General features: G+C 40.4%; 1 long non-coding RNA gene across 1 annotated transcript in view; it reads right to left on the minus strand.

Moving 5' to 3' along the window:
- The window catches only part of LOC135313171 (uncharacterized), a 359,101-nt gene that overhangs the window by 296,449 nt on the left and 35,480 nt on the right, over positions 1 to 27,172 (minus strand). The window lies entirely within an intron of this gene.

Consider the following 27,172-nt stretch of genomic DNA (forward strand, 5'->3'; position numbering starts at 1 on the left):
CACAAGGTTCCCACCTTCAGACATTTCACATGTTCCCAAACCAAAATTTCAGTGGCCAAAAATGCAGAGGAGATAACATCCATTGTTTGCAGTAATGCGTGTATGATGAGTTACAAAGCCTCACTGTGTCAGCAGCATCACTCCACCTGCACTTACTTGGGTTCCAATGTATGAACCCGAAGTTCTTTGCTTTTGGTGCCTGAGTGTACAAATGTTGGACTGCATGATTTATTCCCTGATTACATATTATGGGCACAGTATCTAGAAACCCCTGTTATGGAGAATTCTACCTCATTTGATGGCCTTTATTGCAATACAAACTGAGAATCTCACCACTATTTGTCCATCATTACCTCTGGTGACAGCATCCCATTTTACAGACTGAGGACTCAAGAACAATGGAATTAAAGGCTGAATCGAGGACCTGGAGCAAGATGATGCACTACCCCAAAGATAATGGAGGAATTAGCATAACGAGGCAAACAAATACTTCAGAGTCAGAACTTCCCCTCCGATGCCTCTTGCAACACTTCCTTTGCTCCGTTGAGCAAAGGAACCATCTCAGGGCTGCTGACAAGTGGGCGATAAAGGAAAAGAGTAAAATGCTGTCACAGATGTTGCCCGTTCCCTTTACGCTCTCCACACACATGATCCAGGGTACAGAAAAATGGAAACTGCCGCTCTGGGTTAGACTGAAATGGCTAAATCCTGCCTCCAACTGCAGCCAGCAGCTGATACTTAGGGGACATGGGAGAAACAAGGTAAGGACAGAGTGATCCTTCTCAGCAAACATCACTGCTTCTGGCTGTCAGAATGTTAAGGATTTCCCAAAATGCCTATCCGCCATGAAGTATCCATTCATCTGGCATCAAGTTCCACAATTTAACTACAAATTTTATGAAAAAGTATTTCCTTTTGCTTTAGATCTGCTCCTTGAAAATAGGCACGTGGGTTCTCTTCTTTCCTAAGTAAATTGTTGTTCGCAGACACCTTTGTAATGACATGTTTTTATTGATCTCTCTGTGATTCCTCTATTTCTTGTATCCTTTGTTTCCTCTGTTTCTCAGAACAGGCACGTCCCCATCCATCGGTAACATCCATCTATAGTAATAACTCCTATTATTCATAAACCCCTACCTCACTTTTAATCCAGTCATTAAACACCACAACGGATAATTCTATGATTAAGAAACAGTGGCACTTGAGTAAAAATATTTCCTCTCATTTCATAATACCTTAGTTTCCTAAAGGATCTTTCAACAAGGGACACTATCAGAAATCCTAGTTTACCAGCACTATAGCTATTCCAGGAAACTGAGGTGCCAAAGAACGCTCCACTCCCAAGAATTTCTCTCTCTGCAATTTATTAAACCATTAAAATCGCCCTTGCCGCACCTTTGGCGCAGGCGAGCTGGCACTCTCTGGACGGTACCATCTGCGATGCAGTGCGTTAGGCTACGATTGTTCCCCACAGGCCATTTGGATGCAGCCCTCCAACCTTTGGATGCTGAGAGTATTTAACAGTATGGCCAGATGCTGCCTGGTGGCCCCGGGGCTGGTGAACATGCCCTGGCACTGCTCGGTGCGCCAGCATAGAAAAAACTCAAACCAATGAGGTTATCCAGCGTAGAGCACAAGGCATGATTTACCTTTCATGTCCACTCCTATTATTAGAAGAGGTTATATACAATCAGCAGAATCTCACACACACACACACACAAATTTTGGATGTTCTTGAAAGTATGGGAGCTCCTATATGCTTGTGTGGCCAGGATCTAGGCCAAGAACATGCTATTCATAAATGTTTCACATAAAGAGAGTGAACCGCAAAGTGAGAGCAGTATTCCTACATCTCAGTCCACCGCCAGAATCGTATTTCCTCTGTTCTGTGCTTAAGGCACTGTGCAAATTTTAAGTCACAGTTGGTTTTTTTGTTTTGTTTTGCCTGCTTTGTTGTTGTTTTTTTTTTTAATTAAAACAATGAAACTATTTAATCATAGTTTAGAAACTCTACCAGTAGGATACTTATTCCTGTAACAAACTGTATATTATCTTTTTTTAATTTATTTTAAATTAATAAAATTTCTTAATTTGTCTCTTTCATTTCAGGAAAGAGGTCATCAGAGGTAAGCTATTTCTTCTACTTTGAACATTAAAACCTCAAAAAACCCCAACCCTTTCCTACGTGTTGTCTTTCCAGGCAAGCTTACATTAAAGACGCGTTTTAGCACAGCATATTTCCTCACTCTTCCATGCTTAGCTGTTAAAACTACCTAACTGATTACCCAGGTTCTCAGTTGTTACCTTAAAGTCACACCGTGTCTCATGCAGCTGAACTGAACTGAGAGCATATTGAATAAAGAACTCTCGTCTGACATTGTGATTCTTCTGATCAAACATAATTATAACTTTGCCAGGTTCCACTTAGGAAACCTAATTACCTTCTTATTGAAACACAGGCTTTTATGCAATTTTTATGTATTAGTGTGAACTTTACTCCTGCTACATGTTCACTCTTTCCTTTGTGTTTCTTCCATGTCTGTTGGTTTTCGTAGGGTTTGACTGCTGCACTGCTCCAGCTAGTTCAACAAGCACCAATTCTGCCAAGCTCTGCAGAAAGACGACTTGTTCAATTTAACTTCAGGTGAGATTCATCTCACTAACTTCGGATAGCTACAACAAAGTCATCTGAGTCTGCATTACTAGATCCCTGCTACAGTCGGCAAAGAGAAAAAGGCATTTCATAGGACAATGTATTTCAGCCTAATGAAATCACAAGAACCAGCTGAGATCCAGACTTTTAAACTGTAGCCATCTAAATTTAGCTGAGATAATTCTGTTTCAGTTAGGTATTTTTTTAATACCACCTTCCTCATAAGTACACGAGGAAAGATAATTCTTTGATTGTCCTGAGCAACAATAAAGGAACAGCACTTGAGAGAGCAATGTGTTGTATTTTCCCAAGTGATTAGCAGTCGAAGAGTGCCAACCTGCAAGTGTGAATCATATTCAATTACCATTAATCGGGAGTAGAAAACAAGGGCATGATTGTTCACTGGGCCTCAGTGTGTAATTCTGTCTTTTTCAATGGTTTCTCCAGAACATACTATACGCCCAATGAGAATCTTGCAAGGACTTAATTTATAGCCTGGTCTAAAGCATAAAATTGTCCTCTCTGATGAGTTATGATGAAATACATTGCCAGCCTAAGACAAAGTGAATTTGAACCAGCAGTGTGTTTACTTGAGCAATGAAGAAGGAAATGGTAATAAGAGATAGCGAGGTCTATTACGTGCCCTGGTTCACTATGTTCCCATTCAACAAATCATTTCCCTGTTCTGTGACTCAGTTTACCCTTGTGTAGACTGATGTATTCATATTTTCTGAAAAAGCAGCTGTGAAGTTTAACAGCTCAGAATTACACTTTGCTTTCAAATACACACGAACTCCTGTTTGTTTCACATCTGGAACTGAAATCAGAGTTCAGCCCTTGAGGTCCACGTAAATAATTTGAGACTCTTGGCTGAAAAGGGCTAGGGAAGGTGCATTAATATTTAAACTTGCTTTGCATGGCATTTTCTGGGACATGTTTTCTAATCATTGACATTATCCGAACATGCCACATTTCCTCTTTAGCAAGGTTTTACTGTGGGATTATCTTGATTGATGTGGATAACAGCATTGCTGTGAAGAGTGGTCTTTTATGCATGCACTCCAGTTCCTGTTAACAACTGTAAAGATTAGGGGCTTATACAACAGGTATTAACAGACTTTTCCTGTTATTAACCATTTAGGTCAGTATTTTGCTTTATATTTTGGGCATGAAGGCTTTATGATTAAGTATTCAAAATGATTCTGCATTCTTTTTCTTGCTTGATTTATTGTTGGACAAGCTTACTTACATCTTTGTTCATCTTTTCACATTTGAGGAATTCAGAAAGTCCCCAGACTCAAGGAAGGTGAATATATTATATCATACATTAAGGATGAATGTAAAATGCATTTCCACGTTATTTTGTGCGACTGCAAATCTTATCAGTGAAGTCATCAACTTCATTAAAATCACTTGTAAAATGGCATACGCCACATCTCGGCTATAACCGCCATCATGGTGAGCGGTTGTATCGTTCGTGTTTCTGCGTTTTTGTTCCCTGTTTTCCCTTTCCTTCCTTTTCCCTTTTATTATATTAACATTACTGTCATTATTATCATAATCATTTATCATCATCATTCTATTGTAGTTATTAAACTGTGCTTATCTCAACCCACAAGTTCTTTTGCTCGTCTGATTCTCTTCCCCATCCCACAGGGGTGGGGGGGGGGTGAGCAGGCGGCTGCGTGGTGTTCAGTTGCCAGCTGAGGCTGAACCACGACAGGGTCACAACAAGACATTCACAGCTGAATGTACTGTTCCCTGTTCAATGCTGTGAACAACACTGTGTGAGAGAAGGAAAGTAAGTGCCACTCAAATAAATGATTACATACAATGCAAAGATTTAAATAATCTTCTACCTTGAGTCCCACTATATAACATTTCTTTCTCACTCATCTTCCCTCAAGAACCTCTGTTAAGGTTTTAATTTTTAGTTTTGTCAAAGGGCTCAGAAACCTTTTACACACTTGTCTTGAAGAAAATCTATGCCACATCTATTCCCTACTGTCTACATATTTGAAAGTTAAAGGTATGCATATATATTTCTTCATGATACTAGAAATATCAGAGGGTTAAAATGAAAAAAAAAAAAATTAGAGCAGTAACATTGGCTGAAATATGTGTATTCATTTCACTTCCAAGCCTGTGGCTTCCAAAAACCTTGGTGTTTGCATGATAAAAGGCATGAATGTTCAAATGGGAAATTTTACATGTAAATAGGTTTCTTACAACTCACATACATATATAGCTTAAAAAGCATCCCAGAATCTTTATGGTTGTAAAATGTTTAGTTGTTGACCTCACTTCATTTTTCCTAAGGAGAAACAGATGGCTGTAATTGAAATTATATGTGATTTTAAAGTTGTGGCTAATTTATGGATTTAGATACAACTCTTCATTATTATACAATGAAAGAGGATTTCTTTCTTCCCTTCCTTCTTTCTTTTAGTTTTTTTTTTCCCTTCCTTCTTTCTTTTAGTTATTTTTAATTTTGATTTATCTATATATATTTAACTCTGGCTACTGCTATAGGCAAGAGCGCAATTTTGGCACAAATCTTTGCTCTGGGATATGTCTACACGGTGTGTTTGGCCCAAACACAGACTGATGACATCATCCACTATCTGGACAACTAACGAACCCCAGAATCTACACTACACTCCCCTGTCTCATTTTTGGGTACTGCAAGCCAGTACAGGTGTCTGTCTCTGCCCAGCGCCAGCCAGCGTGGGAAAGCTTGAGCTCTGCTGTGAGCCGGGTCCGGGCCAAGCCACCCGGCGATGTTGGCAAAGCCCAGCGAGAGCTGGTCCCACTGTCATCCAGCTGTCAGCCCTCCTCCTCTGCTGCACCCCTCGTCTGAGGGAAGCCCAATTTCTTGTCTTTCACTCGAGGACGCAAGGGGAAGGGAACCCTCGCTCGGTAGGGCACCACACTCGAGGTCACAAATGCAGGAATATTTAAAACCATCTAGAAATCACTGATGATTTAATGCAGTGAAGAGACAGTCCCAAAAGATATGAAGTAACAAATAACATGAATACAAGGGAATTCGAAACTATTCTAAGAAAATAATACATATTCAAGTGGTAGGGTACAAAATCTGAAGAAGTAGCAATACTTCCATAAGGCAAGATCAGTGGCATTTTTACTTTTTTTTAAAATTATTTTATAAAATAAAAGATACAGCATCAGAAGCTAGCTCTGTTTGATGGCATCACACCATGACTCGAGGGGAGTAAGATCTGGTTGAACTCAGCTGCTGCAACTGTCTTACTATCTCATTTGAAAGTACTGGGGTGGGAGGGTTCCCCTAATACTTCTGTAGTTCTGATTAGCATATTATTTCAGAAACATGTTTCCTCTACATAAAAACAGGAAAACATTCTCTGCTGGTGCAGAACCATTACAATGTGCCCAGTTTTAAGCAAAATAAATAATGGGATTTTGTTTGGCCATTAATTGAAAATATAGTTGTCTTTCACCATTTAAAGAACAATTAAATAAAATACGATCAGCACAATTCTTTTTAGATTCAGGTGATAAAATACCTTTTAATGCCATGGGACAAAACCACTTTCCCAGGGGATTAAATCTCCCCTGTCCCATTAACATTGACCTAAGCTGTATAGGATAAACTCAACAGCAAAGCCCTGCCTGCTTGGCAATATTACACAATCTTTTCTGAACCCTTCTGAGCTATCACAATGGCAAGTCTCAGAATCTACATTATAAGATGAAGTTAAACCTTCAGAAATCTTACCCTACTGAGCATTTCCAAATACATACATACACAAAGATCAAAAAGAAGAAAAAAAAAAAAAAAGCCTACCAGGTATGGGAGGAAATACAGTTAGCAGTATACGGTACATTTCTCAAAAACTGGAGACAAAATTGGAAGTAACAACATTTAAGGTCATTTTTAGATAACTCTATTCATAGTGGGGAATCACTGAGATTTTGCATGACTCCAAGATAGACAGTATGCTTTAAAAATTATATTTACAAAGAGTCAACCAGCTTTCTTCTATTTTCCTGCTCAGAGAATGACAAAAAATTAACCCATGTGTTCCTACACACACATTATTGGGGTACAGTCAAAAGCTGCCTGAAGTGCTGATCTCAAAAGAATTCCTAAGCTCCTCCTCCTCCTGATCATTCCATAAGGGAGGAAAAGGAGTTGGGACCAACAGGGCCAAACCAACTCAAAGAGGAAGCCCTTAACATCTCCAAACTGTTTTGAGCTATTTCTCACACAATGCAAGTGGATAAAACCATTCCAGGGCACCATGCAAAAATCTAAAGCCTGGCACCACAGGCTCTCACAGCGAAGCACCACCTCTGTCGTGAGGAGCTCAACACTCACAAAGAGGTTTTTCTCTACAGCACTTCCTTTCAAGGCCAAATATTGGTCATGCCACCTCCAAAAAAATGCAACCAGATAAATTACTCAGGACATTATCATTAGATTTCTTTAGCAAGTGTAAGCAAGGGGCTTGTGGCCTCAGGTGAGATGCCATCCACCTGAGAATGCCGGGGAAATTATTATGCTAGAACAGAAGTACAGGATTTAAATAAACTGTCCCACAAAGGAAAACTGTCCAAACTGAGTGAAATGTCAATGTTAAACGCACAATTCAGAAGCTATTTTAAAAAGTTAAATTTATTTTGTTTTCTGGAATTTAAGAATTTAGTTCTAAAATTACTGCTTTTCTGAGTTTAAGCACTTCTCTGCACTTATGTTTTTAAACATATCCTATATTGAATACCGCATTCAAATGGAAAATAACATAGCAAGGTGATAAACATTTTCCAGTGGCTGCTTTGGAGGAACCAAATGAAATGGCTTTCCTTTGAGTTCCTTCTGCCACTGATAAACTGACAGTCTCTCCTTTTGAGAATCCCTCTCTCAATTTTTCAGGCGCTCCTAATATCTGGCCCAGTAAATACCTACCTTACTGAAACCATGCCAGATTCTCCATTGACTTCAACTCACTGCAGCAGACCACTCGCTAGGTAACATTTTGCACTGACTTATCTCAGCAAAGGAACGCATGAGAGAGTAATGCCTCTGTATGACCGATTATATCATCTGTAGTTATCAAGTTTACTTTCAAGAATATTTCCAGGAGCTAACTCTCACAAATTTTTACAAGAGTATTACTTTAAGAGATGTAATGTGTCCACTTACTGCATTTAAAAGGGAAAATAGCTTCCAAATGCAGAAGTGCAGCAAAGAATTCTGCAAAAATTAAAATTTCAGCATGCTAAACTTACAGTAATCCAGAATAATGTCATTTTCATGACCAAAAAAAAGTTTCACCATACATTTCAAATGTATTAAACTCTTAGACTGGAAGCTACATTTATTTTCCTTTCTAAACTCAAGGAAAAGGAAAAATCAAGGCAAGTCCACAAGAAGTTTTACATATTTGGTCAAATGACAATGCTAATCACATACACCACCTAATTAATGGAGACCTATAGGCTTTCTCTTTTAAAATGTGACAGGTTTATAGTACCACACTACATGTTGCAACTAGCAGTAAGCACCTGAGATTGTGAGATACAGAGTAATTGATAATGTATGACGAGACTCATATGACAGCAAAAGTAAACATGTCTGATTTATAACAGGGGTGGCTGAATTGTACGATGTGATATTTTCCTGAGCTCTGATCATTTCCTCTGGGTTGCCTTAATGCTTGAGCAGATTTCTGTCAGAAGTACAGAAAGAAATGCCAAGCATCCACTGGTTCTGGCTGTGACCCTTTTTTGCCAGATTTTGATGTCGCTTTTGGAAGGATCCTAACTACATCATACTCCCCACTGTAGGGCACACAGAAATAAGGTGAAATATGATAGGAAAGATGCCCACACCTTCACCCATGTGAAGTGATGCTCTCACTTCAGCCTACTGAGAATTTTCATGCTTGACTGCACACTTACGTCTTTGTACACGAGATTTCGGAATAAAAGGTAAAACCCATCTTCTAGGTTTGGATTAATTATTTTAAAAGTAAATACTTCTTCCTTCAAAAATAGCTGTGGAGCAATCACACTGAATAAATTCCACTAAATAATAAAAAAAGAAACAAAAGCTCCAATCATGCGAATGATTAGTTCACAGTATCATAGAATCATTCCCGTTGGAAAAGACCTTTAAGATCATCGACTCCAACTGAGAATTTAGCACTGCCAAGTCCCACTAATCCATGTCACTAAATGCCACATCTACATGTCTTTTAAATATCTCCAGGGATGGTGACTCAACCACCTCCCTGGGAAGCCTGTTCCAGTGCTTGACAACCCTTTTGGAGAAGACATTTTTCCTAATATCCAACCTAAACCTCTCCTGGTGCAACCTGAGACCATTTCCTCTTGTCCTATCCTTTGTTACCTGGGAGAAGAGACCAACATCCACCTCACCACAACCTCCTTTCAGGTAGTTGTAGAGAGCGTTTTCATAGAACCACAGAATGATTTGGGTTGGAAAGGACCTTCAAAGACCATCCAGTCCAAGCCCCCTGCAGTGAGCAGGGACATCTTCAACTACATCAGGCTGCTCAGAGCCCCGTCCAATCTGACGTTTCCAGGGATGGGGCATCTGCCACCTCTCTAGGCAACCTGGGCCAGTGATTCATCACTGTCATTGTAAAAAATTTCTTCCTTAAATCTAGACTAAATCTACCCTCTTTTAGTTTAAAACCATTACCCCTTGTCCTGCCACAACAGGCCCTGCTAAAAAGTGTGTCCCCTTCTTTCTTACAAGCCCCCTTTAAGTACTGAAAGGCCACAGTAACATCTCCCCACAGCCTTCTCTTCTCCAGGCTGAAACACCCTAACTTTCCAAGCCTTTCTTCACAGGAGAAGTGCTCCAGTCCTCTGATAATTTTTGTGGCCCTCCTCTGGATTTACTAATTTCAAAACAGCTACTTTTTAATTTTCCACAATATTTTTACAATTTTTAGTCTCACAATATTTTGCATGAAAAGGAGCTTTCTCGCCTTGCAGCCCAGCAATTAGAGTGGGGCTGTCGGAGGCTCAGATTCAACTCTAATCTCTCTCTGAAACAAAACAAGCATTTAGGAAAATACCTCAGACACAAAGGAATAAAGATTGTGGGCTGGGGCCCCCTCGGTCTCTCATTTTTTCTATTAAACACTTCAATATTCATTAATACAGGAACCTGGTCATCCCTAGAGAATGTTCTGTGCAGCAGGCTATAGAGTTACTTTTTGTACTGTGGACCAAAATAGATGCTTCAGCATTTTATACATAGTGGAGCTGTTCCAACAGAAAAGCATGACATTCTGTAATAGCATATAGCTCCATAGTTAGGACATTTTCTTCCAAGGTGGGGGGAGGGAGGGGAAATACATCTCCTTAAAACCAGTAGAAATTTGAGCTGTTCCTGATCCAATGCACATAAGAAAACTGCAGCACCTGTTCTGTGATAGCAGCTATATTCTTCTGTAAATCTAGCTTTTGCTTTTATCTAAAATGCCTGCAAATGCATTTTTGGTTGAATAAAGCATGTTGCTTTGATTAGATGGAAAAACGCGGGGAGGAGGGAAGAGAGATCTGTTTCTTGTCAACTGGAACCATTTTAATTTATTTATTTCTAAGTCGGTCACTGAACTGACAAATCAATTCATTCTGTAGCCCAAGTGCAGATCGCCTGCCCTGAAGTCAAAGCAGGCTGCACATCTGTAGGCAAAATTTGGCCTTTGCTTTGTGAGCGCACCCCTCTGAGCTGCGGAGTATGGTTCCGACTGCAGGCTCTGCGGGTTCCATGTCAGCAAATGCCAATGGGTAAGCTAAAAGGGAGAAGCTTTATAGAGATTAAGAGATTACAATTTCTCTGCAAGATATAATTAAGAGAAGGAAGCTTAATTTCTCTAATTCCTAAAATGGAATAAATCAGAGAAAAATATCTTGTATTTTTATTTTCCTAAAAGTAAGTATTAATATGTGTTTCATAAAGCATTGTATCACTACACATGTATTCCAACAGGAACAAAGCAGATGTATCCATTAACTAACACCTGCTGAGATAAGCGCTTTGCACTATCCTAATTCATACTGATATCTATTATATATTGGTTTTTGTAATTTCATCTAACTTCTTAATTCAGAAATTGTACAACAATTAAGACGAGCAAGCAATGCAATAAAGAAGTAGAATTGTGGCAATTTTCTGCAACCTAAAGCAAAACGTAAATACCTGGAGCAGATTTACTACTTTGCCATTTACCATGACCAGTCTGCACCTACAAAGAATTACTGCTAGGAACTTCCTGATCATAAGTAGGAAGAATTTTCTGCTTGCTATTTAAGTCCCATATCAGTGACCCACCAAAATTGGAACTTCTGGTTGTGGGGAGCACACGGATGGCTTCTGGATTAAGCTTCTCTGAATACATCATGTTTAATAAAAGGAAGCAAGAGAAGTAGCACCAGTAATGCAAAGCAGCCCCTGCCCATAGGGGTACCCCGGGGAGGTGGCATGTACTGTGGCAGATCAGTCCAGATCTCTGGAAGGTTTTTGGAAAACTATCGATGCATATTCTTGGAAAGCACCACTTGATATTGCCCCTAAAGCAACACAGCGCATACAAGGTAAAAATCTACTCTCGGCTACGCGGACAGTTTACATCGCAGGTGATGTGAGTTGCCACAGACAGCAACGCCTGTGCCAGAGGGGAAGTACTCCGAGCTTCTCACCTTCCCGCAGCTAAGGAAGCCTCAGGAGGAGTGTGAGGTCAGCCTTTGCCCCCAGTCCGGCCTGGAGCTCCTGATTTGGGGACCCAGTGGCCTAATTTAATTGTTACAACTGACTTGGAGAGCTGTTGCATAGCATACCTTCAACAATTCAAAAAGACAGGAAGTACAAATGCGTTCCATCCAGCCTGACCTCAGCTCTGTAAAATTCCCCTTGGTTCTGAGAATTTCTGCATCAAATGAAAATATTCTGGTTCAATTGCTATTTCTTCTAGGAGCATATCCAGGTGCAATTTAGGGTTCCAATGGCAAATAACCACCACATTTCAAGACATATTGTTTCAATAATGAATCAAGCTCATTTAAAAATACATATCTTGTTTTTATCTGAATTTGTGAAACTTGCCCATCCCATTCACAATGCATTTGAATACAACCTATTCTTCCACTTGAACAAAAAGATGAATTATACAGAAATACACAGAATAAATTAAAACATCACCAGTCTCTTTGGAACCAGCTGTGTACTTCACCTCACCTACTTTTAAATGTGAATTTTGTTAGCCGTTAATCTGGCCTTAGAAAAGTTATTCTCTGTGCATCCTTAGAGTGGAAGAATTGTAAATTATCAAGAAGAAAACTATCAGGAATCCCAACCAAGAAAGCCAAACATGATCCAACCACAGAGCCTGAAATCTACACCTCAGTGGAGCTTTGATTTCTCAGAAACTGGGGAGGTATGAACATGACTTTCTATTTTAGATCCACTGCATAGATACAGAGGGAATTTTAAGAGTTTCTTGGCAGAAAAGGAAGAAAACAGGAACCACCTAGACTATCCTTTATCTCCCTGACCCTGTACTTTCTTGCAAAGAACAGAACCTGCGGGATATTTCCCTCCCACTGCCCCATAGCCATTTGTCCTGTGCATTTAGATAATAAAAATATTTGGGAGACTCTAGTCTCTGCAAACAAAGAAACTCTCCTCAGGAAGAGGAAATACAGACTGAAACCTACCACTGGTGCTGTGACCACCCTGCTTTCCAAGGTTTTCCCTTGGGCCATTTTTCCATTTGGCAACCTACCCGACCCCGGCACCCCCACTCTCACTCCTACCCATCGTGTTCCTCCTGCACCATTTCCAGTTCTCCCTCTGCCTCTACTCACCATGCCATTTTCCTTTATGGTCTCTCTTCTTGCTTCTTGATGGCTAAAAAAACCTTCCCTAGAAAGCCCTTGAAAACATTTTAAAAATTCAGAACTCCGCATGCCCTGAAAAAGACCTCTCCCCTGATAAAAGGAGAAAAAAAAAAAGAAACCACAGAAAGCAAAGTGCAAGTGTGCTGGTGCAATACCTGCAATCACTGTATTTATCATTCTTTTTTTTGTTCCATCTTCTTCTTCATACACTGTTTATACTATTACTTCGTACAGTACTCGGGCAGTTCTTGTTCCCTACATATCTGTGAAATACAACTACTGTATGGACTAAATATATTAGCAAGCTTATTATATAAAACACATCTTTTGACTTTTACCTCCATCCCTGTGTAAACCCCCATCCTGCACATATCCTTATACTAAAAAATATTTTGAAAAAATTCAAGAAGGTGCAAGACTGCATGTACGCCTCTACAAAGGATATAAATCAATCTATGTAATTCAATTGCATGCTTTAATTTTATGGTAAATTTAAATTCTATAATAAAGAATGTTAAACTCTATACTTCTCTTTTCGCCTCATGCTTCTATCAATAAAAATCTGTTTTTCATAACAAGTAATTACGAACAGAATATATTAATAGAAAATTTATTCTATCTACAGTGACATATACTGTTGTTTACAAAAAAAACCCCATCACATTTAGGAAAAACCCAAAGCAACCAAGGCCCTTGCATGACATTCCTATATTTAGGTTAGGACATCTTTATTAAGTAACAGCAAAACCCAAATAACTGAACAACCATGCTTAGAGAATGCTCTGGCATACATATGTGTAAATGAAATAACAGACAAAAAAAAAAGAAAATAATAAAAAAAAAGCTAAACCTCGAATAATAAAGTCCTACAAGAAATCCCTTTCATCCGAAGATGGCTGGTACCAGTCGGTCTCAGAGGATCCCTTCAACACTGCGGGCTAATGCCTAGATTAGGCACCGGAGCTGAACGGCTGGAGCACCTGGCCTCCCACCAGGCAGTGCAGGGCCCATGGACAGTGCTCCAGCGCTTAGTGCGACTAATGCTAGAGCTCTAGCAATCGAGTAAAATCAGCAGGAAACCCATCCAATGGGCAGTTCATCGCAAAACCTCATAGATAGCTGCAATGAAGTAAAAGCAGCAGGGGATGAGAACAAACAAAAGATGCTAAAACTGCAAACAACAAGGGAAAACACTGGTAACAGGCAAGAGCAGTTGAAGAAACAAACCTTAAACTGAAGCAGACAGCAGACAGCACATTATCAGCAACACAAAGCACAGGCAGCTTCCTGCACCCTAAAAGGCAGGCAGGAGTTAGCAATGGGTTTCAATCACTTGGTTACAAAATAAAATTAATTCAGCAAATAGAAATTTTCTTTTGGAAGGAGACCCTTTTTTCTTCAATCTTCTGTTTTACGTTTGCCCTAGTACTATCAGACAGAGATTGAAAATTTTCAAAATCATTCTAAGACGACGACATGACAGAATGACAACCAAGCTGGTGAGCAGATCTGGCTCATTCAGAAAAAAAATAAGTAGAGTTTACTAATAAGAAGCATCCTGGACAGGAGTGTGAGTTCACAAAAAACCTCTGTCTTAACCGAGAGGTGACCAGTGTTATCTCTTTCAGAATAAAGGAGAGGATGTCCTTGTTTTTTGAGTTACAGCCATGGAACGAGGTACCTTTTATTCCCCCCCATGAAGCAATTAACAAGGTGTCAGAGCAGTCTTCCAGGCTGCTTGAATTATTTCCTATGCTAAGAGAATTCAAGCCCGCATTCCCACCTGTCTATTAAGAGGTCGGCTAAAATACCCATCAGGGCATTCCCCATTCTCCCCATGGAGGCTGTGACATTACAGAGGATGATGCTAAACTGGAGAATTCTGCAGCCTATCAGCTACCTTAGCTGGAAAGGGAACTCCAAATCCCTATGCCAAAAGCTGACATTAGAGCAGAAGCTGTCCTTAACATGGAAAACTGAAGCCCTCAGGTGAATACAAACCATTAAACCTCATGCTCACACGTTATTTTCTCTCTGGCCCACTGACTCATAAATTATTTTCTGCGTAAAATAACCAAGACACATGAGGTTAAGGAAACTCCTTGTACGTAAGAGATTCTGAATCAGTTCAGGTCTCCGGGTAGTGTGGGTGAATGCTTTAACCGTAAAGCAAGTACATACGCAGAGAGACTTTTATATCAGCAGCCCTTCAGCTCGCTGCCTTAAATGCAAGAAACTATGCATTGCTTTTTTAAAAATTGACCTCTATAGAGTATTTTTGAGACAAGCCAGTTAGGCAGAGCATGAAGAGAGGGCGTAGTGTTCTGTTTCTTCCCCATCCCTTTCCACCTCCTCCACGAGGTATGGTAGAGGTGGCTATTTCATTCTGTACACACATACCAGCCAGGCTCACCCTCTCCTGAAAGCCATGAAGGAGTAGAGAGACAGCCAAAATAAAGTGGAGTTGTTGCTAATCCTGGCTTTTAACATGGGACTTTGCATTTGCTCCCTCCCTATCTGAACAGATAAGTCTTTATCATGGCAGAGTCTGAACCAGTACCTGGGATCTGGAAGACATTCTTCCTATACAGCAAAATTTGCCAACTAGCTTCTTACCTTTGATTTAGCATTACCTTCCAGCTTCTTACCTTTAAAATTTAAAATTTTTACAGCAAATCTGGTGGGTTCTACCAACATTAGCATGTTAGGAAGGTTCGATACAGAGGTCTGTAATCGATTAAGCTGCTTGAATGCAAAACTGATCTCACCATCGCAAGTTTAGAGAGGACCTTATGCAGAATTTAGCTTCCTGGTGGACAGAAGGCTCAACATGAGCAAACAGTGGCTGCTGCGGCCAAGAAAGCCAACAGGATGCTGGGTTGCATCAAAAAGGGCATCGCCAACAGAGAGAAAGAAGTCATTATCCCGCTTTACTCAGCACTTGTCAGGCCACGCCTGGAGTACTGTGTACAGTTCTGGTCCCTGCTGTACAAAAAGGATGTGGACGGGCTGGAGGGATCCAGAGAAGGGCCACCAGGATGACCAAAGGACTGGGAAGCTGCCATATAAGGATAGGCTGGGAGAGCTGGGTTTGTTCAGCCTTGAGAAAAGGAGGCTTAGAGGGGATCTCATCACCATGTACCAGTACTTAAGGGGCAGCTACAAAGAAGATGGAGACTCCCTTTTTACCTGGAGTCCCATGGAGAGGATGAGGGGGAATGGACACAAGTTGCTCTTGGGGAGATTCCGATTGGACACGAGAGGGAAATTTTTCACAGTGAGGACAGTCACCATTGGAATAATCTCCCCAGGGAAGTTGTTGACTTGGCCACGTTGGACACCTTCAGGAGTCGTCTGGACAGGGTGCTGGGCCATCTTGTCTGGACTGTGCTCTTCCTAGAAAGGTTGGACTAGATGATCCCTGGGGTCCCTTCCAACCTGGGATTCTGCAATTCTTTAATCTTTTCTGGCACCTGTACGATAACAGGAATTGGTTTAAGCTTCTGGGGTCTTCTATGGGCACAGAAGTATATTGAGAACGGAGAGCAAATATCACTTCTGCATTTTGCAGGACCATCAGTGCCCGTGGGAATTCAGGGGGCACTGCTGGGCAGCCTGGGCAGTGGTTCCCTGCTGGAGAAGAATGATTAAAGAAATTCCTGGATTCTGCATTTAACCACATTATGGTGACTGACTGTTGCACCTGATTCCTTCTGGGTCAACTACAGCAGTTCATTACATACGCTGTCCACCCTACGTTTCTTCATATGCTTATGGATTGCAGAGATTCCACTGACTACTTCAAAAATTAACTGTTAGTAGCAGCTGTTCTCTAACAAACTGCCAAATGATGTGATTAAAGAGAATTTCACTGTGGCATCAGGTCTCCTTTAAAAAAGAAAAGGGCAGGAGGGAGGGGGGGAAGGGGAGAGAGATATGCTGTGAGTTCAGCAGCAAAACACTGTTAATATTCTGAAGCGGGAATGACATCCTTGCATTAACACAGTATGAAATCATGGTAGCAATTTTCATGCTGTATTATTTTGTTTTTGTCAGGTCACTGATTTTCAATTTCATCAATACTATATAAAACTAAGGAAGATAATAGAATAAAAAGCATCCACTTGGAGTCCACTACTGAAGCAAGAACTTGTCGCTGCTTCTGTGAATTTAAACCAACCAATCCACCCACGGAAAATATGAGTTACTCGTGTCCTGGAATAACATAAATAAACCAAACTCAGAGGTTACAGAAAAGGCAGTATACCAAAGTAAACCTGATACTTTTCTGAGTCGCTGTATGTTACTATAGTTTACATGTTGATCTTTACCTTCCTTTAACATGCAACAAAGTAACCAGAGAAGTACAAAGCTAAAGAGCCACAGTGGGCTTTGTTTACACTCATCTGGACCCATGTTCTTAAGCTTTTCCCAAACACTATTCATTTAAAGTGAAATTACCACTTAAATAATCCCAGATTTAGCTTACCAATTCCCATCTTTCAGCTGTCTTTCTATGTTTTGACCGTATCAGGAGAACTGATCAGAGCTTTCCTAAACCACAAGTTATGGCAAAATGCAGAACATGCCATTTCCCAAGCACGCCTGCCAAGTCACCACCTGTGAGGGTCCCCGTTCCAGAAGGAAAGCTCTCAGAACTGCACCTGGGTAGCAGAGAAGGCCCTAGAGATCCGCCTCTCCATCTGGAGGCATCTATGAGGTTCTTTGCCTGGAGAAGGGAAGAAGGGAGAACAAACAGAAAAGTCTAAGTGAGCTTGGAGTTTGGCAGCTTGACTAAAGTATGTCAACAGCTGCTTCTCTAATTCATGACTGCTCCACCAGGCTCTACATCCCGAGCTCCTTATCCATACACAGCCTCAGCCCAAGCAAGAGAACCTTTCCTATGAAGAAGTCACCAAACTTTCAGGTTTCCTCTCAGGCATATGCCTTTGCAAGATCAGAGATGCCTTTCCAAGAACAAACGTGCAGCTTCTTTCTTCAGAGGTGACCAGAAGCCCCTACAAACTTTCTGCAGTGGAGGAAAAGGGTGGCAGGGAGGTGGACACAGCCAGTCCTCCTCCCTCTATCCTCCATTTGTATTTATGGCAGGCATGCCCCTCACTGATGCTGAATCCATTGGGAAGACTACCTGCTGCTCTCATTCCCCAGTATTCTTGTTGACGTACAGAAGAGACCCAAGTAGTTTGGGGCTGGAAGGGACCTGATGCTTAGTCTGGCCCAGCCCCTAACCTGGACAGGTGAGGAACAAAGCCATGCTGCACAGCACACCCACCCCACCACTGATAAATCTCTTGTGAGGGCAACAATACGTCTGTTTTCTCTGCAAGAGTTCAAACATCGACAATTGATGTGATTTTCTCCACTGTCCTACCAATATTGACAGTCACACATTTCCCTGTGAAAATACTGTGGATTTAATTGGACATTCCACGATTTTTTTTAATAAAACTGGAACCTTCCCATCTCTATTTGAAAATAATTAGTCCTTCTCCAACACTGACTGATTAAAAAGTAACTAACACCACACTTATTTTACATGATCAATGTTAGCACAATGAATAGCACATGAATTAATAATGTCTAGGCACTTTTTCTAATTGTTTCCTAACGTTCTGTTATTATATATTCATTTGATATTCACTGTAATGCAGTGATCACCATTTTTCCATTTGGTCCATAAAAATCATACATTTTGCCCTTCTTTCTGCAAAAGAATGAAGTACAGTCACCCGATTTCTCTTTCATTCTCACGTTTCAGGAAGTTGCATGATCACTCATGGACATGGCCTTTGTTTTTTTAAAAACAAAACCACCGAACCCCCTCCCCCCAACACACTGTTGCTCACTTGGGGAACCAGATCTCTTGAACAGGATGGTCAGTCACTGCCCAGAGGGCAAGAGGAGTCTCCATGCCAAGCCTCCTTGCAGCAGCACCTTCAGCTGGACTGGATTAGGTTCCCCAAACTGCTGTTCTCTTTATCTCTTATAATTCAGCTGGCTGCTGGTCCTGTGCAACCACTCCAAATCAGGCATCATACACCACCATTACTTATCTTACAAAACAAACAAAACATATCCTATCTTAACTATGCAAACAGACCTTTCTACACAGCCAGTTCTGCATCTGCAGGAAGTGCTTCTACTGACTACCTAGAGGTGTCTCATCTATGTATAGTTTGGTTGATTCTGCAGTAGGAACCATCTGGAGAACCTGCTGGAGCAGCTCGGTTCCCCAGCCAGCGCACAGGGAGAGGCTGCCTACCAGCCCAGGCACAGCAGGAGCTATCCAGGAGAATTGGCAGGACAGTCCAGAATTCCCACCTGGAGCCCCCCTTCATCATCTACACATCAAGTACTTTGCTGTGGTGGGGCCTGGTTGTTCAATCCATCACCTCGTTTCAAGTTGGTCCATTGCCTCCTTTCCATCCATTGTCTCAGCTCTGCAGAGACTGGATGGGAAGTTCCTGTATCACCCAAGCAAATGATGACTTCACTGTCCTGGCACAGCCTTGATACACAGCCACACCACAGCCGCTACTCTAGTTCAAAGCTAAATTTCATCCCTACATGCCACTTCCGACTTAAATTCTTTTTGCTCTTGCCATAAACTTCTCAAATCTGTTACTGACTCTTGAGGCAGTTTCTGTTATTTTGTTCTGGATGTACTGAACGTCGCACTTCTGCATGAGGAATTCCTTGTCATTGTGGGTACCTGTTTGGTTAACATCTCTGAAGTCTCTCTTTCCTGTGGGCCAATAGCCAGTAAAACATCACTAAGGGAGGTGCAATGAGCACATTCTGCTTCTGGTAAAGATGTACAGATATGCTACCCTGCCTCATCATGACCTGTCCCCAGAGAATCCTAAGAGCCCTGGGATTACAGTTTTTTTTCTTCTATTTGAGTTTAAAAAAAAAATAAAAAAATCACATCAATTCCAGTACATCTGTTCACAAGTGTGCCTGTCCCTGGGAAGCTGGTATTTTTCTCACTCTTGTGGTGTCCAAATTTTTGAGGTGGTATCAGCCTTCTGATTATGAGGTACCTTTACTTATCTGTTCTTAGGTTGGGAGGTATCATGAAAAGGAAATCATACTAGATTGCTCACGGAATCACAAACTTGCTGTTAAACAAAACCAAATATTTTAATTACACATACTACTATCCACACACTAAGGAGAAAAAAAAAAATGCATTGTGTAGAAACCCATTCTTTAAAAGCAGGGCAGCTGAATGTGATGGAAGTAATCGATGCAATATTCAAAGCAGTGTCCACAAGTACTGGTTTTGTTTGTTACTAGGCTTTGTTTGGCTTGATCATAACTCCCAGCACAAAATCAACTAAGACAGATCGCTCAAGACAATACCGCAGACTGTTTTCTTATTAAACACAAAGAAAAAAACCACATTTTGTGGCTATTAATGCTCAGTGAAAAAGCTCACAAAACACAAAACATGATGCAGGATGACTCCAGGCTTTGTTTTTTGTCCTCGTCCATATCTTCAAAACATCTTATCATGCAAAGCAAAAAGAGTACTTCACATCAATATTTTATTGAAATTCTTTCAGAGAAGACATATACATTATATTTTCAAGATGAGATGCAGACTATTTTAGTTGCAGGAGAGAGCAATATATTGGATAATAGCTGACATTTGACTCCCAGGGTTTTGCTTTTATGAATCAAAATTCATTTAGCAATAGTAAAGTAGAAGAGTGTGGCTAAGAAATCGATAGAAATGTTTTGTATTCTAGTTATGGAACTTAGAGATAACCCTAAGTCAACATTAATGATGCTGGCCTGTGTAAACATTGACAAAGCCAAAGGAACGATTTTAAATAATAGACTTCAACAAGCAGGTATCAATAAGCTGTGTTAGTGGAGATTGCTGCTGGTTTTTATGATGTTTTTAATTTATTCAGCGTGTGGAAATGATCAGTGGAATCCAGTTGATAGTTGTAGGATGATGTAATCTGGACAAATTTTTCAAGCTACATGACAATGGTCATCTCCTCCTTTCCTCTAACAGCTCTGAAATAATACATGTGACATATTTTCAAAGAGATTTTATTTACTGATTCAGCCCAGCTCCGTGCCAGTTGCCAAAGATGCCAATAAGGACAACAAAATAAAGCCAATGAACACACTGAAATGACCCCACCAAATGCACATATCCCATGCATCAATAAATCAGGTGACGTTCATAAATAAGCAGAACAAAGACCTTGTATTTCCTGACTATCCAAAACATGCCTGCTATTGGAAGGAACTTGATTTTATGTTCAAAGAATGAAACATCAAAACAGGAGAGAGGTATGAGGATGAGAGGTGTCTGCTCCATACATGCATGATTAAGCCCATCTTGCCCTCAGCTCAGAAAGAGAACTGCCAGATACGACTGACCCAAGCAAAGGGGTAAAACACAAGGAGGGGATGAAATAGTGTTTAACAAAATACAGCTCCAACAGAAACAAAGCAGCAATATCAAGAGTAATGCAGGTAAAGACCAAGATACGTTCCAAATGATTATATCAAATATTAATTCTCGGAAAATCTATTCTTCAAATTCTGGCTTTTAAACACTTTGTTTCTGAAACCCAGCAGCCTAAGCCAACTCTTTAATTAGACACTACGTAAAAACAACAGCAAAAATCTACTTCTGTTTTACTTCAAGGAGTTGATTTTTATTAAACCTGATTTAACCAGCTGCTTGAAATAGAGCCATTCTTGAGAACTCTCAGCTAAATCTTTAGAATATCCACTTAATTTTCAGTTTATTCAAAACCAATTCCATTTTATTACTCTAAATCTTCATTGAAAGCATACTGCAAAGGAAGCTGTCATGCATACCTATAAAAATACAGTTCAGGACCCTGCAATATATATCTTATTTCTGTAAATCCAGCATAAATCAGAGGTTTGTAACGAATCATCTGTAGGAGGTGACAAAAAAGCCATTATACAGACGATGATAATAACTATATAAAATTAAGCAGAAGTTTCAGTCAGTGTCACAAAGGCAACAATAAACAAACATTTTGGGTTACCCTTCATTTATTTATTGAGCCTTCCAATGCTTCTTAGCAAGTATTACTAACAAGGCCCCAGCTCCTACACTTCTGAGAATTTCAGATGTTATTAAAAAAAAAAAAAGAGAGAGCTCTCTACCTCTCATGGTTATAAAGACAAGCTTAAACATGCAACTTTAATGTACCCCAAAGACACCAATGAGAATGCAAAGGGAAAAAGACATTTTGGATTCTTTTTTATTTCATGTTTCAAGCAAAACTCCTGATTCTTGTACATTTAACATAAGCAATACTATATATTCAAAATGTCAGTAAAGAAAATCTTTGCCAGCAGGATCAACACAATGAGAATGAGAAATAAAGAACGCCCAGACGAAAGTGCCTTCTCTCCCCTTAGTTTGATTTCTTACTAAGAAATCAAAATATGCTTATTACTCTCTATTGGGAAATGCATATCAATTCCACCTTTATTTTATGAATATTTACTTAGCTGAATACCTAGTGCTGCTAATCCATATTTTATGAATATGCGTATACACACACACACACACACAAGCTACATGGAAATTGTTTCCCTTATAACACAAAAGAACTTTTTCTCTTGGTGAGCATCTGCTGTTTTGAACAGGCAGCCAAAAATATAACTGAATTTTGAGAAGTTTTTAAGACTATTTGCAAGCCATGGATTATTTTTTGTTTTCACAGCATACCTTTTGAGGCAGAAAAGGAGAGAACCCTTTCCTTTTGTCCTTTATTATGCCCTTACCTATGTTATCTTTAGTGAATAGTAATACAGTCCATAAAGATAACTTAATTGTTTTCAGGAGAATAAGCAGCAAAAAGCAAAAGCTAAGGATAAAAAGGCTTTCCTATTCACCACCCCATCATGCGATATTTTTATATCAGCTATTTTCCTTGCAAGGGTATGGGGAGAAGCCTCAGAAGCATTTTCTGCTCACATAGGAGAGAATAACTCAACATATGTGTTTCAGAAACCATTTCTCAGGATCTTTCAATTCTATTTATTTCAAATACCACTGCCTCAAGAGTAATAAATATACAACTGCCTGGGGACAAAACAAAGTGTTTAATCTTGATGCAAGAGGTTGCACAGTTGTTAAACAAGAGAACCTCAGAATTTGTTTCTTTTAGACACAAGGAGAGAATTTTATTCAGGATGCTTTCTGATATACCCAAAAGAATTAAGAAATGTAGGCCAATTTTAGCAATAAAGACATATTAAATGAATGTATCATGCATGAGGAATTTTGTATGCTGACCTTACAAACAGTAATTCAGCAGAAGGGAGATCAGAGAGGAAAAATCAGCCTATTTTGTAACAGAGCTGTGTATAGACACTAATGTTGACATATTTGTTTACTCTGGTTCAGGAAAATATGAACATTAGTACTTCCTTTACCAAAGCCTGATTACTAAACCATTGCAGTGTACCACTACCATCAGCAATTATGTACGCTCTTGCTTTGTTCAGCTCAAAAAAACACATGCTGGATTTTAAATTGTTGCTTAGTCCTGACTTATTTGTATTCATATATGCAGGATTACCCTAAAGTGAGTAATTCTTTCAGGAATATTACAGTGATTTAACCAAAATGTATCATTGATCTTCATCTGAAGTGAGACTGTTAATCTTCAAAATGGAGAAGACAGTCTTATAAAACAAGCCACATTCTGGCTTGAAAGGTGTCTTCAGAAGTGTCAGCATTTTGCCTAGTCATCTTGGAAGACAACCTCTGTCTCAGTAAAATACTTAAACATTAACCACAGATAGAAAAGGCATTAAAGAAGATCAAAATGCAACATTATGGTTTAGTTTGAAGAAACAGTTTTCAGTATGGAAACGTTAAATAATTTAGCTAATTGTATTTTGGGCGTCTGAACAACATGTAGAACTTTTTCTCCAAGGGAAGCAGATTTCAGCCTTACTTTTCCAAATTCACTGCTTCAGCTGTAGGTAAACCACATTTTAGTGTGGCAAGACAGTAGCGTCTGAGTCTGCTAGAAATGATGGCCTGTGAGATCCTGCACACCACCACCACACAGTCAGTCACCCGCGCTCTGCGTTCAGCCACCAAACTGGAAACCCAGGTTCTTTCCAGAAGACAAAGACAATAGCAGCTAATTCATCTGGAAAAATCTGTCTTGGTGAAGCCCAAGAAATCTATTTCTAAGTGACAAAATGGGTCACAAGAAGACAAATTTCACGTTAGAGTTCTGGGTTTTTTTTTAAACAGAACTACTTTTTCTTTTTCCCTAGTGACGATGCCTAATTGTGGCATTTAGGCAACCAAAGCTAAAAAGGACAAATGGATTAACGATGTCACTCCTAAAAGAAGGGTAATCTTCAAAGCCAAGCTTATGTTTTCATTTCAGCAATAAAAAAATGGCACAGAGCCTCAGATGAGACAACAGGGAGGCTATAAAAATTCATTTAAAGACAAATGAATGAATTCCATCATAATGATCCTGTAAGCTTACAGAATTGAAAATAATCGAAACCTAAAAGCTACAACTTCAGCAGGCAAACATCAGAATAAAGTTTACAAGTCCTTCTCCTTAGAGAAGGCAATATGATACAAGACACCTAACTACTAAAATAAAGATTCAGTACTTCTCCCCTCCCTTGCAGGCAGAGATGCTGTCTGCATGTTACTGTGCGCTGGTGTAGGAGTACAAAACCCAAAGCTGCTTCTACTTCACATGAACTAAAGTCCAAGCACCAAGTTGGGAATACGTCAGTAGGAAGGCTCTGGCTTTGCTCTAAATTCACTTAAGTTGTAACTATTGGTAATTTTTGTCTGATGTAAGAAAAACCGAACACTTCTGCATTAGCAAAACCAGGTAAAAAAGACTAATACTGAATAGTGCAATTTTGGCAAACAATTAATATGTAATAAAAAGTTTTCTTTTTGTTAGAAAATATACACATATAAAACTATATCTACATATGGAAGAGAAAACAAAACTCATTAAGGTGGCCTTTTATTTTACTTGGATAAAAAAAAAAATCCAAGATAAAAAACACTCCTCTGGAAGTCAAAGGTGGACGATAAATAACCTTGAGATAAAAGACGAACTGTAGACTGTGAAAGCAGCATAATCCAGTTATAAAAAAAATGCAGCACAAGGTATTTTGGTTACAGGGTAGTATCACCACTACTATCACAGTACCAATATATGAAGATCTGTAGCAGTAACACAGGCGCATGCAGACCTTCAAAGGCTGAATACAGCTGCACCATGTTGCAAAACTGTGGTAGAAGCTGACCTCATGCTGAACTGATACAAACACAAATCTAGAATTATCCCCAATTTTCAAGATACAGCATTCTCGGCATCATAGTCTTTTTGCAAAAATAATTAAGAAATGCTCACCAAGCACTCAAATCCTAGAATAAATTTTGATATTGTGCTAAAACTACATCAGCAGTTACATTTTATACTGCACCTTCTACATTTTCAATGTAAACAAAGCGAGCGGACATCTGGATAGAGGGACGTACATGGACTTTAATTCCCTAAGACTGTGCTGTGGCAGGGCTGGCACTGCTCCAAATTACAGGCTTCTTGCAGCTGCACAGAGACTGTGCTGCACCACTGCAAGAGGGAAACACTAGGCACCTTCGTGTGAAACTCACCCACGGTTTTAAGCGCACTTTTGCCCTGTAATGTTTGGTGCTTGAGATTAGGCTTGGTCCCAAACTAACCAGACTTCCACCTTGCTTACCTGTTACCTTATGGGACACCCAGAGCAAGCCATGCAGCTAAGCAGAGAAACCAGTCCTGGAAAGGACACCTCCAGCCCGGCCTCAATGGGGGAACTCATACAATGGGGGAACTCTGTGGTACAGAGCCCGCTGCACAGGTCTCACAGCAGTGCAGAAAACTCCCTGAAACATTATTTGAGCTACGTATTTCACTAAACTCCTGTAGAAAATCTATATAAGAGACCAGCATCACAGAACTGTATCTATAATCCTCCAACCCTTGAGACCTTGGAGCTAAACTGCACTACTTTGCTCTGGGCAGCCCTGCACAGCACAGCTGCACCCCAAGCAGCACAAGTAACAGCAAACCTTTAAATAATCCCTTGCCTTTTCTCCATTGTGAACTCTACACATTCTCCCAGTCATTTGAGTCAGTTTGACAAGACAGCACCTACCAGGCCCCTGTGCATGCCTCCTGCTCCCAAAACATTTCCCCAGCACAGAGGAGAAAACTGTAACCTTTAAATGTGTTTATTCCTACCCCATCTCACTTAACCCTGCCTGGCAGCGCGGGACTCTGCCTGCCTGGAGACGTTCGGAGAAGCAGGTCTCTGAGAGCACCCCGCTGCCTGGGCTGGACCTGGACACCCCAGGCACACTTTAATTACACACCTGAAGTTCAAGGCCCACAACAGCAAGGCTAGGAGAGGCACCTCGCTCCTGCCCTGCAGGGTACCTGTTTTGCTCTTCCCTGCTTGTCTGTCTTATTCTCTTACACTTGCATTTTTCTCTATGGTGACTGACATGTGACACTATTTGAGTCAACTTACCTGCAAGTAGTGCCTTCCTGTGTGTTTTATGTGACCAACAATCAGAACCAAAAAAAGAAGAATGAGGCACTGGAAAGGACAGTAAACACAGAATTATTCATCCTGCTTCAGATCCAAGGCAGCTACTGATCTGGAGACATTAAGACACTTCCCTATAGAAGGGCTCTTTAAATATCTCTGCTGGTAATTTCCTTTGAAGTATAAGGCACTTGACATTACCAGAGATTCCTCTGCATTAGGCAGACAGATGTGATATAACATAATAATCCCAAGAGGTAGATTGCTATACCCCCTCCTGGCACCCACCTAAAACTCAGCAGAAAAGAGTGAAATTAAAGGAAATCACTTTGAAGATGTTTATTTTCCCTTCACCCATTTAGAAAAATGGTGTCAAAGCCAAATACTGTATCGCTGGAATCTGCAGGACAGCCTATGATCGTGCTAAATGCCATTTCTTTTTTGTTCTGCTACGACTGTAAGGCCCGTCTGAGCAGAAATAGTTCAGGATTGTGCCACATTAGACCATGGTATCTTTCTTTAGGACAGTATGCTTAATGTCATACTCAGGATCAAGACCCTGCTGTGACAACCAAGGGGTGACTCAGGCCAGAAGAGCTTTCATTACAGATAAAGGATCTGTGGTCTTTTTGTCACGGGCAGAGCCAGAGTATTCGATTGTACAAAGTCCGCAAAAAGTAGCCAGGGGAAGGGACAAGGCAAACTACTATTTGCCAGTGAACCAAGCCTTCCCTGCTGCGGTTACACTATGCTTCCCCAGAAGGCCTGCTACATCAGAGCTAGCTAACACAGCAGGGTAGGAAGGGGAAAAAAGCTCCTTCCACCCCCAACCGCATCTGCACCCACAAACACGAGCAAGGAACGCAGCAAAGATCCCAGTGGAGATCACCTGAAGTGCGGCACGCGTGATTGAGGGGCTTTTTGACCATGATTATTTGCAGAAGAGATCTATAATATGGTTTGTGCTACAAT

The sequence above is a fragment of the Phalacrocorax carbo genome, chromosome 4 (assembly GCF_963921805.1).
Source record: "Phalacrocorax carbo chromosome 4, bPhaCar2.1, whole genome shotgun sequence".
NCBI lineage: Eukaryota > Metazoa > Chordata > Aves > Suliformes > Phalacrocoracidae > Phalacrocorax > Phalacrocorax carbo.